This window comes from Lissotriton helveticus, chromosome 1_1 (assembly GCF_964261635.1).
Source record: "Lissotriton helveticus chromosome 1_1, aLisHel1.1, whole genome shotgun sequence".
Classification (NCBI taxonomy): domain Eukaryota; kingdom Metazoa; phylum Chordata; class Amphibia; order Caudata; family Salamandridae; genus Lissotriton; species Lissotriton helveticus.
This window is the reverse complement of record NC_136057.1, coordinates 7,235,865-7,248,047: the sequence shown is the minus strand read 5'-3', so window position 1 is coordinate 7,248,047 and position 12,183 is coordinate 7,235,865. Positions and strand designations below refer to the sequence as shown.

At 53.8% G+C, this 12,183-nt stretch overlaps 1 protein-coding gene across 1 annotated transcript in view; it reads left to right on the top strand.

Moving 5' to 3' along the window:
• Positions 1 to 828: 828 nt before the first annotated feature.
• The window catches only part of LOC144757082 (uncharacterized), a 167,960-nt gene continuing 156,605 nt past the window's right edge, over positions 829 to 12,183 (top strand). Inside the window, exons 1-2 of the mRNA XM_078646356.1 lie at positions 829 to 903; positions 5,702 to 5,838. The gene's annotated coding sequence lies outside the window, so the exon portion shown is untranslated. The remainder of the gene's footprint in view (positions 904 to 5,701; positions 5,839 to 12,183) is intronic.

Here is a 12,183-nt window from a genome sequence, read left to right as displayed (position 1 = left end):
AAATAAATAAATAAAATAAATAAACAAAGTCGGGCCCAGGGGCGGCTCTGCTGAGAGGCCACAATCAGCTCCTCCCGCCCAGGCTGGTGTGAAGTACATGTAAATTGTATTATTTATTAATATTAGTATTTCTTTTATGTTTATGGTTTGTGTGTTAATGACATCTTTCGATGAATGTTTTCCTTCAAAGATGCCTCGCTCGTGGTGCTTGTTTCTAATTGCAAGCCAGCTGCTGAATCAGTCATTCAGCAGTTGGACCTTTCATCATTCAGACGTGCTCCAGCGCTTTGCTGTAAACCTGCTAAGAATAAAGTCCTTATTCTTTCAAGCCTTCTTATTCCTGGTTTATTTCCACAATTTATAAGGACATGCATTTGTTTACAGCTGGCCCCGCAGGAAGAGCGCATGCGCACGGCGCATCCAAACACTGCGCATGCGCATCAGAGCAGGCGACCTGGAAACTGCGCAAGCGCAACACTGGTGCCGCAGCAGAGCCCTTCAGTGCGCATGCGTGGACGCGATTTCCGGCTCCCACGTCAGGGCGGAGTTATATCTCGGAAAATTAATTAAAAATAAAAAAAATAAAAAAAAAATAAAATTACAAAAAAAAAAAAAGAATCTCCAGACCGCGGAGAGTGCGAGGGACAGACGGAGCGGAAGGAGACGCTTTGGGGAGATTGAAACCACGGACACCGGCGCTGCCTGACCTGACCCGGAAGTGGTCACCACTTCCGCCTGCGCAGTGTCTGCCGTTCTAGACCTTAATACGGAAGTGATGTCACCATAATAGAACACTGGCGGTAGTGGTGACATCACTTCCGGCTTCCCCGTCGTCTCACCGGCTGCGCCAGACCTCGGCCCCGGGAGGAGGAGAGTCCGAGCGACGCCGCAGCCCCGAGAGCGGTGAGGACCGAGAGCCCCCGGGGCCGGGAGGAGAGAGGGGGACGCGAGGCGGGAGGGAGGGGCGGGCCCGGGACCTCACTCCGGCCCTGGGGGGGCTGTGCACGCTGCACTGCAGACCACTGCACTCCAGGGGGCGCTGCACTGCTGGTCACTGCACTGCCAGGGGGCGCTGCACTGCAGACCACTGCACTCCAGGGGGCGCTGCACTGCTGGTCACTGCACTGCCAGGGGGCGCTGCACTGCAGACCACTGCACTACCAGGGGACGCTGCACTCCAGTGGCGCTGCACTGCAGACCACTGCACTACCAGGGGACGCTGCACTCCAGTGGCGCTGCACTGCAGACCACTGCACTCCAGGGGGCGCTGCACTGCTGGTCACTGCACTGCCAGGGGGCGCTGCACTGCAGACCACTGCACTCCAGGGGGCGCTGCACTGCTGGTCACTGCACTGCCAGGGGGCGCTGCACTGCAGACCACTGCACTACCAGGGGACGCTGCACTCCAGTGGCGCTGCACTGCAGACCACTGCACTACCAGGGGACGCTGCACTCCAGTGGCGCTGCACTGCAGACCACTGCACTGCCAGGGGGCGCTGCACTGCAGACCACTGCACTGCCAGGGGGCGCTGCACTGCAGACCACTGCACTCCAGGGGGCGCTGCACTGCTGGTCACTGCACTGCCAGGGGGCGCTGCACTGCAGACCACTGCACTACCAGGGGACGCTGCACTCCAGTGGCGCTGCACTGCAGACCACTGCACTACCAGGGGACGCTGCACTCCAGTGGCGCTGCACTGCAGACCACTGCACTGCCAGGGGGCGCTGCACTGCAGACCACTGCACTGCCAGGGGGCGCTGCACTGCAGACCACTGCACTGCCAGGGGTGCTGCACTGCCGCTCACTGCACTGCCAGGGGGCGCTGCACTGCAGACCACTGCACTGCCAGGGGGCGCTGCACTGCAGACCACTGCACTACCAGGGGGCGCTGAACTGCAGACCACTGCACTGCCAGGGGGCGCTGCACTGCAGACCACTGCACTGCCAGGGGGCGCTGCACTGCAGACCACTGCACTACCAGGGGACGCTGCACTCCAGTGGCGCTGCACTGCAGACCACTGCACTGCCAGGGGGCGCTGCACTGCAGACCACTGCACTGCCAGGGGTGCTGCACTGCCGCTCACTGCACTGCCAGGGGGCGCTGCACTGCAGACCACTGCACTGCCAGGGGGCGCTGCACTGCAGACCACTGCACTACCAGGGGGCGCTGCACTGCAGACCACTGCACTGCCAGGGGGCGCTGCACTGCAGACCACTGCACTGCCAGGGGGCGCTGCACTGCAGACCACTGCACTGCCAGGGGTGCTGCACTGCCGCTCACTGCACTGCCAGGGGGCGCTGCACTGCAGACCACTGCACTGCCAGGGGGCGCTGCACTGCAGACCACTGCACTACCAGGGGGCGCTGCACTGCAGACCACTGCACTGCCAGGGGGCGCTGCACTGCAGACCACTGCACTGCCAGGGGGCGCTGCACTGCAGACCACTGCACTACCAGGGGACGCTGCACTCCAGTGGCGCTGCACTGCAGACCACTGCACTGCCAGGGGGCGCTGCACTGCAGACCACTGCACTACCAGGGGACGCTGCACTCCAGTGGCGCTGCACTGCAGACCACTGCACTACCAGGGGACGCTGCACTCCAGGGGCGCTGCACTGCAGACCACTGCACTGCCAGGGGGCGCTGCACTCCAGGGGTGCTGCACTGCCGCTCACTGCACTGCCAGGGGGCGCTGCACTGCAGACCACTGCACTGCCAGGGGGCGCTGCACTGCAGACCACTGCACTGCCAGGGGGCGCTGCACTGCAGACCACTGCACTACCAGGGGGCGCTGCACTGCAGACCACTGCACTGCCAGGGGGCGCTGCACTGCAGACCACTGCACTGCCAGGGGGCGCTGCACTGCTGGTCACTGCACTGCCAGGGGGCGCTGCACTGCAGACCACTGCACTACCAGGGGACGCTGCACTCCAGTGGCGCTGCACTGCAGACCACTGCACTACCAGGGGACGCTGCACTCCAGTGGCGCTGCACTGCAGACCACTGCACTGCCAGGGGGCGCTGCACTGCAGACCACTGCACTGCCAGGGGGCGCTGCACTGCAGACCACTGCACTCCAGGGGGCGCTGCACTGCTGGTCACTGCACTGCCAGGGGGCGCTGCACTGCAGACCACTGCACTACCAGGGGACGCTGCACTCCAGTGGCGCTGCACTGCAGACCACTGCACTACCAGGGGACGCTGCACTCCAGTGGCGCTGCACTGCAGACCACTGCACTGCCAGGGGGCGCTGCACTGCAGACCACTGCACTGCCAGGGGGCGCTGCACTGCAGACCACTGCACTGCCAGGGGTGCTGCACTGCCGCTCACTGCACTGCCAGGGGGCGCTGCACTGCAGACCACTGCACTGCCAGGGGGCGCTGCACTGCAGACCACTGCACTACCAGGGGGCGCTGAACTGCAGACCACTGCACTGCCAGGGGGCGCTGCACTGCAGACCACTGCACTGCCAGGGGGCGCTGCACTGCAGACCACTGCACTACCAGGGGACGCTGCACTCCAGTGGCGCTGCACTGCAGACCACTGCACTGCCAGGGGGCGCTGCACTGCAGACCACTGCACTGCCAGGGGTGCTGCACTGCCGCTCACTGCACTGCCAGGGGGCGCTGCACTGCAGACCACTGCACTGCCAGGGGGCGCTGCACTGCAGACCACTGCACTACCAGGGGGCGCTGCACTGCAGACCACTGCACTGCCAGGGGGCGCTGCACTGCAGACCACTGCACTGCCAGGGGGCGCTGCACTGCAGACCACTGCACTGCCAGGGGTGCTGCACTGCCGCTCACTGCACTGCCAGGGGGCGCTGCACTGCAGACCACTGCACTGCCAGGGGGCGCTGCACTGCAGACCACTGCACTACCAGGGGGCGCTGCACTGCAGACCACTGCACTGCCAGGGGGCGCTGCACTGCAGACCACTGCACTGCCAGGGGGCGCTGCACTGCAGACCACTGCACTACCAGGGGACGCTGCACTCCAGTGGCGCTGCACTGCAGACCACTGCACTGCCAGGGGGCGCTGCACTGCAGACCACTGCACTACCAGGGGACGCTGCACTCCAGTGGCGCTGCACTGCAGACCACTGCACTACCAGGGGACGCTGCACTCCAGGGGCGCTGCACTGCAGACCACTGCACTGCCAGGGGGCGCTGCACTCCAGGGGTGCTGCACTGCCGCTCACTGCACTGCCAGGGGGCGCTGCACTGCAGACCACTGCACTGCCAGGGGGCGCTGCACTGCAGACCACTGCACTGCCAGGGGGCGCTGCACTGCAGACCACTGCACTACCAGGGGGCGCTGCACTGCAGACCACTGCACTGCCAGGGGGCGCTGCACTGCAGACCACTGCACTGCCAGGGGGCGCTGCACTGCAGACCACTGCACTACCAGGGGACGCTGCACTCCAGTGGCGCTGCACTGCAGACCACTGCACTGCCAGGGGGCGCTGCACTGCAGACCACTGCACTACCAGGGGACGCTGCACTCCAGTGGCGCTGCACTGCAGACCACTGCACTACCAGGGGACGCTGCACTCCAGGGGCGCTGCACTGCAGACCACTGCACTGCCAGGGGGCGCTGCACTCCAGGGGTGCTGCACTGCCGCTCACTGCACTGCCAGGGGGCGCTGCACTGCAGACCACTGCACTGCCAGGGGGCGCTGCACTGCAGACCACTGCACTGCCAGGGGGCGCTGCACTGCAGACCACTGCACTACCAGGGGACGCTGCACTGCAGACCACTGCACTACCAGGGGACGCTGCACTCCAGGGGCGCTGCACTGCAGACCACTGCACTGCCAGGGGGCGCTGCACTGCAGACCACTGCACTGCCAGGGGGCGCTGCACTGCAGACCACTGCACTGCCAGGGGGCGCTGCACTACAGACCACTGCACTCCCGGGGGCGCTGCGCTGCCAGTAAGAGGTCCAGTCGTTCAGGATAGTAGAGCAGTCCTTCTGATTCTCCACAGGTCCACGAGTATTCTGAAAAAGAGTATCGGGTATGCCACACTGATGCCCAGTGCCAAACAGTCGGGCGGTGAATCTCCTGACCAGTCCCTAACTAATGGGCTAACGGTTTCAGGGGTGACCCTACCTACTTTTGCAGCACTTCCTCTGTGTCACGGGTGCTCATAGTAAGGCCCGCGGTGGCCCAGCTAACCATCCTTGGCGGCCCGCAAACCATGCAGACATCGTACCTGTGTTTAAAAAAAAAAAAAGTAAATAGTGTCAGCAAACGCTGCCGGTTGCAGCAGCCCAGACTCTGAGACTCTGCTGTGTGGGGGCTGGGGGATTCCAGTGATTGCCAGAGTGGAGATGCAGGGGCGCCTAGAGGTGAAATACAACAAACCTTAATTAACATGTGAATGGTCTTTTAAAGACCTGTGTGAAGTACCCCGGGTGCGGCTGAATGATTTGTAAAGGGATGGGTAAGTGGTCTGATTAATCCACTTGGTAGGGCGAGGAAGGTGGAGGACTTAGTGCGCATGAGTTCTAGAATACAACCTTTCAATGTGGGAAGGGTTCTTAAAAAGTCACTGTCGACTGCGCCTGGATAGGTTGTTGATATTGACAAAGGTTTTGTTGCCCCAGTGTATATTGAAATCTCTTAAACAAATGTTTTTGCTTGACAACCTATTGCCGAGGGGTGTATATATAATTACCTGTTTAATCTGTCTTTAGTTTAGGAGGCTCATATGCGAGATACAAGGGTGTGCGCCCCGACTATCGGATCGAGAATATCAACGCATGTAAATATTGAGGACAAAATATTGAAAGTGGCGTCCGCTTCAGATTTTCTATTGATCAATCTCTTCAAGGTACGTAGATGTGGATTTAGGGATAGTAAATCTATACTTCCATGTATGCGCTTACCTCTCTATATTTTGTCCCTCGATGTTTTGTTCACGATATTCTTTAGGCTCAATATTCAGTAGTACAACCAGGTATACATATATGATGTTTTGATATTGAAATATGTACAAAATGAAATGCGGTAGAGGTCTTTGATGGCATGCGTATACAAAGTAAGGCAGCCTATTTGATGATTGCTGTGCCACCTTCTGGTTTGTTTACTTGTTTTCACGAATGTTGCAGCAAGCTGTTACAAGTGAGTCGAGGATTGTTTCAGAGTGATTATATAACCACGACTCTGTAATTCACAATATGTCCAGCTTGTGCTCCTTGAGAGATTAGCAAGGTCACTATGGTGGGCATTATTAGATGGGACACTATGAGCAGGGGAAATATTTGTAACATGGGGCACGCAAGTGATTGAAATGGTGTATTGAAAATATTGCAGACACTACACAGATGAGGAGTCCCTGGTGTGCGGAGGATGAGTTTAGCCCGCAAAGTGTATTAAGCACTTGATGTACCACGAGGTCCTTGGGTATCTTTCAAAGAACAGTAAGGACATTGATGAGTATCAATGGAAGACTGATTAGAAAGAGTGGAGTAGCTTTGGTCCTGGTTCGGTCTGACAGACCTGTCTGCTAGAAGTTGGAGAATGAGGGAATGGAGAATTTCTCGTATTTTGCAGATGTCGTCAAAAGGTACAGGCAGTTTAGAGTGTTTTTCGGTCGAGCCTAGGCAGCGCATGCTCTGCAAGGCATGCCCTATCCAGAATATGTGCTTGAAGCACCTCCAATCTTTTCTATTGGCTCCTGTCAGTCCCCTCACTAAACGCCTGCTATTGTTTGGTGGATATGCTTCATTAGTACCGCCTTTTGGTGTTTTGGACCTTCCCTGCCGACTGCTCCTGCTACATGTGGTCTTATACTTTTTTTGTGTTCCTTCCTGTGCACCCTTTTGCATACGTCTGCTTGTGTAACAGCGCAGCGTCCGTTTCATGGCGCTAAACTCCATGTTTTGGACGGTAACGCAAATCCGTGCTTAGCTGACAGCATTAGTTTGCTCCTCGGTTCGTCTTTAGTGCATGTGCAATCACATGGATTTATCTGCCTCACCACGATGTATGGGCCCCCTTCTGAATATGATCAACCCACCCTCGCCATACTCATCTCCCACCTCCCAACAGAGTTCACATCTCCTGCTCTGCTGCTGGCAACTGACCCCCCGCCCCCTTTTGTTCCTATTCCTTTTATTCACTCTCCTTCTGTTTCTGACTCGTTCCTCCTCACTTGCTGAAAACAATGACCTCAACAAACGGCTCTGCCCTCTCTTTCCTCTCCTTACCGTTATTTGTTCCCCTGTGAAATAGATCCAAAAAAGAAACACTTCCGCTGCAAATGTCGTCTTTTTCTGACATTTTTCTATTCCAAAGTGCTGCCTCGGACAGAGAGGCAAAAAAGGTTAAAAATAACAAGGAAAAGTAAATAGAGCAAGACTGAGTGGTCACAAAGTGGGCAGATTGGTTTTATGCACAGCCAGGGTTTATTCACAACCATGCACCTTAGAGCCACTTTACAGAGTTTGCCAGTGGAGTGCTACTTTTATTTTCTCATTTTTCTTTTAACATTGTTTTCTCCGGGTGTGGGAAGTGCACCATTCCTGGAGGTACTGCAATACCTGGCTGAATCGTTCAGTGGAAAACATTTAAGTTTGCTGCTCTAATCGTCTGTGGTCCACTCGCAATAAACCCAACCGATCGCATGGATTTATCTTCCTAACCATGGTGTAGTGACCTCCTTCTGAATATGATGAGCCCCCGCCACCACCACCACACTCCTCTCACACCGCCCACCTCTCTACTGTTTACTTCTCCTACTTTACTTAATCTTGCATTCCATATGAGTGTTTGCTTTTTAGGGCGAGGCCTCCGCCCACGTAAGTGGGAGGAGTTTCGAGATCCTAATGTTAAAGAAGAGAAAAAAAGTATCTCCTAGGGCTTTGGCGAGACAAATTCCACACATTCCTTAGCGTGTTCTGTCATCTGGCCAGTGATTCGTCTTCGTTGTGTTGTCGTTTTAATAGGCTTGAAGTGATAGGGTAAATGTAGTTTTGTTCCGCCATCTTGGGCATTTTTCGTTCGTGCTCGCGCAAAGAAGTACATTAATTATAATTAGGAGCTGTCAGGGTGCCTCCGTAAGTGAATCCAGATGGCCGGGCGCGTTCACCATTCAGCAGCGCTCAGCGCGCAGCTGCTGCATGCCAGGCCGGGAAAGGGCTTCATCAGCCTCACTCATCCGGATCACAAACTCGGATCCTCACCATGATGGAACACACCCCTTGCTGATCTAAACTGTTCCAGTTCAGACTGGGCTTCCACACGCAACTCTTATTTCAAAGTTCAGGTAAGGTAAACCGAACTGCAACTCCAAGCTATATTTGTTTTTTTGGTTTCGTAATTGAGGCCAAGACCGAACTTTGCAAAAAACACAGGCTGTGAACACATTAGCCCCAACGCTGTGAAGTGCAAAAAAAAGGCGCGCTCAAATACAGTGCGTCGCCGTTTCAAATCGTATTTTTCAGCCTGTCTTGGGTTCACATTAGATTGACGCGCAGCGCCCCAAGAGACCAGCAGAAAGTACAAGTGCCGCCCCCCAAAGGACTGCTACTTCCCCAGGCGTGTGATCTGACGGCTAAATTACTTAAAAGCAGATGCCCTTTGTGGGGAATCTGCCCATCTGTTAACGCCCCTTAAGGGTTCACTGGTGACAGCTGGTGTTGCAGCGCACGGGGTCAAACCCTGCAGGGGACAACTAACCCTTTCAGCCTTCAAAGGTCGACAAACTGAGTACTAAGACACTGGGTAGTAATAACACCCGTTAACCACCGTGCTTAGAAGCGGCGTAGGAATTGAGCGCTACACAGAATCAACATCTTGAAACCCGGACAGGTAAAGTCGCACATAACATTTTTTTTTTATTACAAATAATATTAACATATTAGACGGGACTAAAAGAGCACCGCCCCCACAGAATATATTATGTGATCCTGGACAAAATCTCTTTATTTTCTGCACCTAGTTCCTTTATCTGGCAAAACTGTTAGCGCTTACATACTGCAAAAGGCCGACATTGGGCGCTACACATTAGTTGCACATTTACTAAAAGGAGACCGGGGGCATTTGGCCGTTTAAGAAAACAGGCACACCTTTGAGAAACAGACTCCATTTGCTACCAGCAGCAATTACCAGGGTTGTAGTAATTATGCGGTAATATTAATGCGGCGTTTTCAGCATAATTATGGCTTTGCCACATTCTGCTGTACAATTATCATTTGACAGACACAGTTTCTAGCTCAATAGATTCAACAGTTACTAAAACTCGAGATGCCACTTCAAAGGTTAACTGTTCACCTTTTAGTAGCCAATTGGCAAAATTGTGAGCCGAATGCATAGCAATGAGCTGAAACTTATGCCCAGACAAAACTACTCGTTGTTCCAAAGACAACAAAGCGAGATTAGATTGGCACAATGTGCCGCCTTATGCCATATAATGTGCATTTCCTTGCAATAATGGAGACTGGATTTATGCGGCAAATTCACATATCAATGCCCACGGCTAGAAATTAGCAACACATATACCACAAACGGTACTGTTAAAAATAGTTATATACTCCTAGAATGCGTCTATCACGAATCACTCCTACAGACTACGGTGCATTGACACGAAAGCGCAGAGACAGACACCTGACCCATCCCGCTCAGGCTGCTGCCACATTACAGCCACATAAACAATAGGACACCTCGCTCCAGTCCTGCAATCCTGTCCGGGTCTTCCAGCGTTAAACCTGGTCCTTGCTCCGTGAACAGGCACAATTGTTTGCTGGCTCAAAGTTTGATAGAAACTTTAATCTGCCGACCACGCCTCACTGTTTAAATATGTCATTGCGAAAATAGACTTCGGCACACCACACCAGGCTGGTCAATATTCAAAACATTAAAATATCTTTAAGAGGAACTCGCGAATGTGCCTATTTTTCTTCGTCTAATGCCTTCAATATTTTTTAGGATAATGAGCGGTTTCAGTCAGCGCGTCCAAGCCTCTTCTGGTGCTGCAGAGTGTGAGTGAGTGCAGCAGAGTGAGTGCAGCAGAGTGAGTGCAGCAGAGTGAGTGCAGCAGAGTGAGTGCAGCAGAGTGAGTGCAGCAGAGTGAGTGCAGCAGAGTGAGTGCTGCATACACTCCATAACACATGGCTAAAAGACATTACCATTTACAATGCCATTAGCTCTAACTCAAATAAATCCGAGACCTATTGCATTTCTAATGCTTGTTCAAGGATGTTGTTACATATCCCCCCCCCCAACCCATAATCTATCCCCCATTTTCTGGTTCTCCAGCCCTGCACGATCATACGAATGGCAATAGTGCTATGCAAATATCATCACTACATACAGAAAAACTAAAGTTAAGAACATTGTCATTTAAATTGCCAAGAGCTCCAACTTTCACACATGCAAAAATAATTGCTTTGCAAATGCTTGTTTTTATTTTATTACATATAAGTGTTCGAACTGAAGCAGACCTTGTGTTCCAGGGTCTGATCTAGGCGTATGCGCTTGGATGTTGTGTTGGGGTCATACTGGGACAATAGAATAGTTACTGTTTTTTTTTTTTGCTGTGAAAGCTTCTGTTTTTACCTGCAAACTGTGATTTGCACAATGTAGTTGTTTGTTTGAATGTTGATAGTTGATAGTTGGGTGGGAGTTTTCTAAAACTTGCCACTTGAGTTCTGGTTGGTCCTGTTAGTGCTGTGCAAGGCCAATGTTTTTGCCTCCTTCGTGCCTTTGATCTGTTTTTCTTTCGTATATACTTACCCTACAATACAGTTGGTCTATATATAACGCATTTTCGGCTTGGACTTCTTGATAATCAGTAGCCTTCTTTGTGATTTGACGCTTTGGGCGATACACACCAGAAGTATCCGGTGAGAGGGTGTCCGTTTCTTAGCCTTTCAGGTAAATTGTGTCATCCTGCAAGTTGAACACCATTTCCCATGAAATCAGCGCGGACTGAATTATTTGAGCAGGAGACTTTTCCTTCTAGCTTTGTGTAATGGGCCGGGTTAATGTTCTCTGCTCCAATGTAATATTGTACTCCATTTTAAACTTGTTTTCGGACACCTTCTGCCCATGTGAAATTATATTGGTGTAACTCAGCACGTAGCAGCTGCTTCACCCTGTAAATTTGCGCTTTCAGCCTACAGTCAAGGTTGTATGCACTCTGCTGTGTCAGTTTTTATTTGTTGGAATTAGCGGTCTTCCTTTTTAGGTCTCGCCTGGCGTTGCAGCGCGAAAGCGCTGTCGCCAGCGAGATCTATTGTGATTGTCTTGCCTCCCAAGTGGTACAGGTCAGTGCACGAGCAGATTGTGGTCTGTGTACGCGACGCGCTTGCATTTTGAACGCGCGCACACGCACCAGCCGCCCCTCTCAGCTTCGCGCCGCGGGCCTCTACCTCTTGCCAGGCTGAGCAGTGTCTCCCCCAGGCCCTGCTCGGTTTAGGCCCCCTGCTTTCTAGGCTCTAATATTCCTCCACTCTGGCCTGTGCTCTGTCTCCGGCTGCGCCCTCCGTGTCGCCCATGCCTCTGCCCCCCGCCAGCGTGCGCAGTGTTTACACTCAGGCATCGCTCGGGGTAGGCCAGGCCCTCAGCCCGCGCTGCCAAGTGAGTAACTCAAGGATGTGGTAAAGGAAACGCGTCGACAGACTCTGGTTTCGAGTCCAACACGAAGCGGCCGGTGCCCCCACCCCCTCGCTTCTTCCTCTGTCAGCCCCAGGACCAGAGCACTGCAGGCCTGCAGCGGCAGCCCTAGGCCCCGGTCTCGCAGTCAAGATGCAGACATGGACATTAAGGTGAGACTGTACAGATGCAGGTGGTGAGGGGGGCTTGCGACGTACGGGCCTTCGGGGGGGCAGTGCAGTGTGTGCTAAAGGTGGGCGAGCCGACACATTAACAAGGGTCTATCTAGCCTGGCACCAAGAACTGTGTTCGAGCCGAGAGGATACAAGCATAGGAAAATATCATATTCAAAGTCCCCAAACAAGTCCCAAAGGTATTTTTTTAACACAGTTAAGAGTTTCACCTAAGAACTTCCGATAATGTCAGTGTGTTGAAAGAAATTTGTTTGTTATGCACACGCGCGCTCAGACTAACATTCTGGCCTTCAAAAGGTGCTTTTAAATAAACTTTCCCCATCGTACTTTAAAAAAAACTTTCCCCATCGTGCTCAACCACTGAACAAATGGAGAAGCCCCCACTC